A 6924-nucleotide genomic window follows, 5' to 3' on the forward strand; every position below is an offset into this window, starting at 1 on the left:
CAATTTCTAACTCTGAAGTCTGCATGATATTCCTCACTCTTTTCCTTACTTAGACATTTCTAAGTAGTTTCTGCTACGTGGAGAAATTAGCAAAAATTCTTCCTCTAGCTGCTTCCAAGACCTAAATTGTGACTTCATTTTCCATCAGTTATATGTAACTCAAGGTAGATTTGAGTTACTTCTTAAAGTCTCAGGTACAACCTGTTAGCTGACTTGTCAGTTTCCCATTTTTAGTGAAAAGAAAAAAATACCTTTCACTCAGTGAATAAAATATTGATATTTCTTCTTTATTGAACAATTTCAAGTTTCTTGCCTTTGAATTGTTGATGTCTCAAGATTCTTTGCTCCATTTTTACTTGGATACATGACCTTTGCAATGCTTTTGAAAGTGAAACTTCTAATGGGGAAGATTTTATTTTGAAACACACGGGCACGTTTCATAGGTTCATAACTCTTTCCGTTCTGGGTAGAGAATGAGGATAAATGATCCCTTGACAGGCTGTCGGACAAAGTTTTATTACCTATGCCTGACCAGGTCCCTGGAATAAAAATGACAGCTCGGAGTAGCTGGGTCTTTATTTATTGCTATGGCATTTTTTCTCTAGCAGACTGGTGCTGTGGGCCTGAAAAGAGAGCCATTATAGACATCAGGAGATCAGGAGACCCACCTTAGATGTTGCCTGAGTGAGCCTGTGGTGAAAGAGGCAGCTTCTAACCTGGCTTTCCATCTTGCTTCTTGTCGTGTTATCTGTGGGCACACAAATCCTTGCCACAGTCCACGAGGTAGGAGGTCCTTCTGTGATCCTCGGCCTTTGACTTTCACACTCTCTGCCATATCATGGTCTTCCCGCTTGTGGACCTGAGGTGGAAACTTGAGGAGTTCAAAGAAAGAGAATTGTTTAAATAAAACATTTGTTTATTGATGTTGAGAATATTCACAGCAAAACACACCAATTCGTCAGTTTCTGCTGCATCCTTCAGAGACATGGCTGTGAAACAGCTCTCACCCTCTGTTCCTTGAGTTGCACCTCCCTTGTTAACATAACTCTAAATTTCCTTTCCCGCCTTTTGAGTTTCTTGGGTCAATTTGACTTTATATAGAGGTAGGTCTTAAAAGGAGATCATGCTCAAGGCAGATTTTCTTTATTAGTTAAGTTAAACTCTTGTTTTATTTTCATGAGACTTCAGGGGATATTTCTGGTTTAAGATTTAAAGATGATCTTAGGATAACAATAGGAATTTAGACAGCCCCCTGGTCTCCAAACGTGTGGAGTCTATGCAAATGGGAAAATCTGTTTTTATCCTTTTGATCAGGATGCTTTTAGAGAACCTTGGATGTGTGTGTTGAGTGATGTTAGCGGGGCTTCTTCTATTTCTCCATCCTATGGCAAAGAAGGCCAGGAGCCACATTACACATTCCTTTCCAGTTTCCTGATTCTCCTTGTTTCACAATTACTCCTCAAATTATGTCTTACATAGCCCTTTGCAAACTTTTAAGATCCCAGGCACTACTGAGCCAACTGGGAGAGTAGACGGGCTAAATATTACATTAGGCCAATTCATTGAGATAGCCCATGAAACCATGACCCTCAATCTCCAAATCAAGGAATCAAATTCCATGAGGTGTTTGTTTGCACATAAGCAGCTTCCGCACCGATGCTTTTCATTATTGCGGTTACTGGAAATATAGCTACCATATGAGTTGTGTCAATTCTAGTAACCACATTTTCATTTGTTCTAGAATGTTACTTTCTACTGGTTTATTTTAGAGAGCACACTTTTGGCAGTGGTGGCTGTTGTTAAGGAACCAGACCCAAAGAATATGAAGGAAATAAGAAAAGACAATATTAACTATGTCCTAAGATTTTTTTCCCCCAGTGCTTTACAGATGTTGTCTCATTTTACCATACAATAATCCTGTGATAAGAGTTAGGAAGATTAAATACATTTGTGTCTGTGCCTTAATGATCTAGTGTTGTTGGAATAGAAATAGAAATTGGGTGGCTTTAACAAATGTAGATTTATTTTCCCACAGTTTCCAAAAACAAAGAAGTCAACTCCATTGCCATTGAGCTGATTCGAACTCATCTTGAAGCTAGAGGACTGGGCTGTTGCTTCCTATAGGGTTCTCCCGGCTGTCATTCTGTACAGAAGCAGACTGCCACATCTGCCTCCCACTGATCAGTTGGTGGGTTTGACCATTCATTTTTTCATTAACAACCAAGTATATGATAGCATCCGTACCAACCAGAATCCCTTTCTTCTTCTACTTCTTACAGGTTTGGAGCCGCAAGTCCTAATTTAGGGCAGAGGCTCAGCAGGAAGCTTCTGATCTTTCACTCAGAGGGAAGGCCTTTGTCTCTTCAGGTTCTGTCCCATGCTTCCGTGGAGATTTCATGATGTACGACATCTAATGCCCTCCATCTGGGCTCGCTTGTGGGAGCCCTGGTGGCATAGAGGATTCCAAGTTGGGCTGTCACAGCAAGGTCAGCAGTTCAAAGCCACCAGCAACTCTGATGAAGCTATTGACTCCTGTAAAGAATTACACTCTTAGAAACTTGCAATAGTTCTACTTGGTCCTATAGGCTCACTATGAGTCAGTATTGACTCTGTGTCAGGGTTTTTGTTGTTGTTGGTGGTGGTGGTCTTTGCTCCTTTATGCCGAATCAAATTGATTTATATCTTAAAGGTGATTGACTTAAGAGACAACCTAATGATATGACCTTGTTAGCACAATGCAATTCTTTTATCAAATGGGATTATATATAGGGATTAGAGTTTACAGTCCATGTTTTGGGAAGATATCATTCAATCAATCCATAATAGTCTGTCTCTAGACCACACAGTGAAAAGAGCAATGGTCCCTTGGTTCGGAGGACGGTGCGCGATTGACATTTTAACTTCAGTGGTAATTCATGTAGACCTGGAAGCTTAGTGGATTAGTATCAATTAGATAGGCATGAGGGAGAAGAGAATTATTGAGTGAATGCAGTGGTATAACAATTCCTTTTTTCTTCTCACTTGATTTGACACATTTCTCTGAAATCAAAATGCTGGTCTTACCTTAGTAGATACTTTGGCTGCCCTGTTTCAGCTAATACCAGCACTCTTATGCAAAAAAAAAAAAAAATGCTATTGGTGACAATTACATTAGCATTTGTGGTGCAAAAACAAGCTACTGGGATGTAACAGTGCATGCAAGTTCTACCCTGGAGCAGCTTCCTCTTACAATTGAGAAACTATGCATGCATATTTGTTTCTACTAGAAAAAATATTTTGGGAAAGACAGACACTTTATGCACAGTTTATACAGGAGGGTGAACCTTGGAGAAGTACACGTGCCCTTCTGGTGAGCACCATTTGTTACCTGTGATTATTACTTGGGCTAAAGGCTATTAGGACATGAGTTATTCTTTAGCCTGCGTGTCTGGGGCTGGAAATATTCAACAGGGAATACATCAACAACCTGTTGTTGAAATTACTTGAAAAATAAATATTGCACAGAACTCCTACGGAAGTATAATAACCCCATCTTACAATAAGAGGAAAGAGATGGGGTTTTTACACACTCTCAATGAGTTTCTTAAAAGAAGGATTGTCACGCCTTTGTTTCAAACAGTCGTGAGTGGTACATGTGCAAACACCATTTTTAAAGGAGGGTTTTGAGACTTAGAGAACTGGATGGGGGAGGGAGATAACTTTGAGCTGGCATGTGGTATTATTGAACAGATTTAAAAGTATTTTAATCACAGGCCTTTAATACTATTTTAGAACATGTGTGTGGTTTCTAGCTTATCTCCTCCCTTTGCTCCAGCTGCTGAGCTAGAAACCAATTGCTTTTGCAAAGACAAATATAGGGTATTCACAGACCCTGCATTTTTCATCTCAAGTGTTATGTACAAGCATGTTCACAAAATCGTGTGCCTAGAAAAGTGGTCCTGTGATTAGACATTTCTGTCATTGAAATAGGAGGGGAGAAAAGGCCCTTGTCTTCACATTAATTAAGGTTAGGAAACTTGTGACAGCAAGCTATCTGTAGAGGTTCAGTTCATTGACTCGCCACTTCTTTTATTCTCCTGAAATATGAATTTCTATTCATGCCATCCTTGTTTCTATTCTACCCTGCAATTGGTATAAAAGAAAATTATTAGAAATGCCTACTTAACAGTCTCTATTGACATTTTGCAAAACAGCAAAGATTGGACTTATTTTCTTTCTGAAATCAGTTTAAAGTGTTTGAAACTTCCAAACAGCTGGGAGACAATATTTATTTTCAATCAGCAGCTGATTTTTGGAATCTGATTCCATGCAATGTATGTGATTAAAACATGCAGGGCTGCCTGCGGGCTGAAGCAGAATTTCACCCGGGGAGAACAAGTGCTTGGTGGAAGGAAGACTCTGGGGTCTCGGAATGGGTCAAACTCTGTTCTAGAACCGCAATGTAGTACTTCCTAGGGGAGGTTAGGAAGAGGCTAAGGATTTCCATTTCCAGTAAGGCCAAAGGCCAATTGAATTCACAGACAGGAAGAATCTTTGCATAAATTTACCTGGTAGTGGTAGTAGGTGTGTGTATGTGTGTGTTGGAAAAAGTTGATTTGATGTAGTAGAAGAGGTAGGAAAAGAATGATTAGAAAATAAGAATTTGTGTGAATTTTTTTGTGATATCAAATGTATTTGTATACCTTTCGCTTAGTTTTGGTTGCTAATAAGATGTCCCTGGTTGATAGCGTGTACATGTTTGTCTGGTAACTTAAAGGTTGGAAATTCAGTTCCACTTTAATCTCAGAAGTATCCTGGATGAGAGGCTTGGGACTTTATTTCTGAGAACTCAGGAACTGAGAACCTGTGGAGCAGCGCAGCGCAGCTCTGTTCTGGTACACATGGGGTTTCTAGGGTTAAGAATGAAAAAGTCACAGGTTATGTGCCTTTAAGAGTGTTTATGTAATAATCACCTTGGGAGCTTATTCAAATTGCAGATCCTGTGTCACATTGCTAGAATTTTTGGGTCAGAAAATCAAGGGTGGAGTTAAGGAATTTGTGTTTTAAATAATCACCATAGTTACTCTGATTCACGCAGTTCAAGAAACAATGATTATGATTTCCAAAGAGCCATAAGGAATTTCTATTGACCATGATTGAACAAGAACATTAATCTATAAATATTTAAGAATAAAAAACAAGAATCAAGAAGTCTCTGAATTTCTCTCATATAATTTCACATGCATTAGCGAAGGAAATTAAGAAAAATTTAAAATCTCTATGAAATGTCAAATGATTGAAACATAATGAATGCTCTTTGATCATTTTAACAGGTCAACCCATCAGTTAACATCATAGCATTTTATAAAAGGGACCAGTCTCCAGAGAAGAACTTCATGCTTGGAAAAGGAGAAAGGTGAGTGAAAAGAAGGCAGAACCTCAAGAAGATGGATTTCTTGAGTGGCAGCCACACTGTGTTCCAGTACAACAGTGAGTTGTGAGGATGGCACAAGACCAGTGTTCCATTCTGAAGTTCATAGGGTTCAGAAGGCGTGAATTGGAACTAGCTCAAGGGTACCCAGCAACACCAAGACAGGCGGTGAAAGAGGCTCCCTAAAGTGCCTGTCAGCTTCTCACTCCACGATGGTCGCATGTTGCTGTGAAACTGGAGATTATGCCAACAGTATTTCAAATACTAGCAGGTTTCAGCCTTGGCAGAGAGGTTTTGGCAGAGCTTCAAGACTAACAGGAACCAAGAACAAGACTTTAAATATTTATTTCTAAGACAAGATGGCCAGTGAAAACCTTATGAATAGCAATGGAACATTGTCTGATAGAGTTCTGGAAGCTGAGACCCTCAGTTTGGAAGTTTCTCAAAATCTGATGGGAGAAGAGCCACCTCCCTAAAATAGAGCTGACATGAATTACATGGATGAGGTAAAGTTTGGGGGACTTTAAATTATGATTTGACATGACTCAAAATGAGAAGAAGTACTTGAAAGCATTCATTGATAACTTAAACATGTAAAGTATGAAGTACATCGCTAGGGTGATTTGGAAGTTGTGAAAAATGAAATGGAAGGCACAAAAATCAGTGCCCTAGGCTCTAGTGAGTTGAAATGGGCTGGTAGTGGCCATTTTAAATATGGTCTCCGATGCCAGGAATGAAACATTGAAAGGGAATGGTATCACATTCATTATGAAAAGGAAAATGTCAAGGTTCATCCTGCAGCACAATACTGCTGGTGATACAATGAAATCCATATACCTACGAGGAAGACCAGTTAATAGAACTACTGTTCAAATGTAAGCACCAATAACTAATACCAAAGATGGAGACATTGATTTTTCACCAATTTCTGTAGTCTGAAGTGGATCCAACATGCAATCATGATGCACTGCTAATTACTGGTGATATAAATGTGAGAGTAGGAAACGAAAAAGGATAGGTAGTTAGAAGACTTGACATTGGTGAGAGATATGACATTGGAGATAGTATGATAACATTTTGTAGGACCAATGACTTATTCAGTTAAAACACTTCTCTCAACAACATAAATGACATCTATGCATGTGAACTTTTCAGGATGAAATATAAAGGAATCAAATGATCTAAATCTATGGACAGATAATGAATAAATATCATTACTCAGAAAAAAGGCCAGGGGTTGATTGTGGAACAGATAATCAATTGCTCATGTGCAAGTACAATTTTAAACAGAACAAACTTAAAACAAATCCATGCTAGCCAACATTTGACTTGGAGTACATCCCATCTGATTTTAGAGATGATCTCAAGAATAGATTTTATGCATAGAACATTAATGACTGAAGGCGAGATGAGTTGTATGATATCAAGGAAATTATAAATGAAGAAAGCAAAAGGTCACACAAAAAGAGGAAATAAAGTAAAAGTCAAAATGGATGCCAGGAGAGTCTCTAAAA

The sequence above is a fragment of the Echinops telfairi genome, unplaced genomic scaffold, assembly GCF_000313985.2.
Source record: "Echinops telfairi isolate 266 unplaced genomic scaffold, ASM31398v2 ScPeMD7_443;HRSCAF=831, whole genome shotgun sequence".
NCBI classification, from domain to species: Eukaryota; Metazoa; Chordata; class Mammalia; order Afrosoricida; family Tenrecidae; genus Echinops; species Echinops telfairi.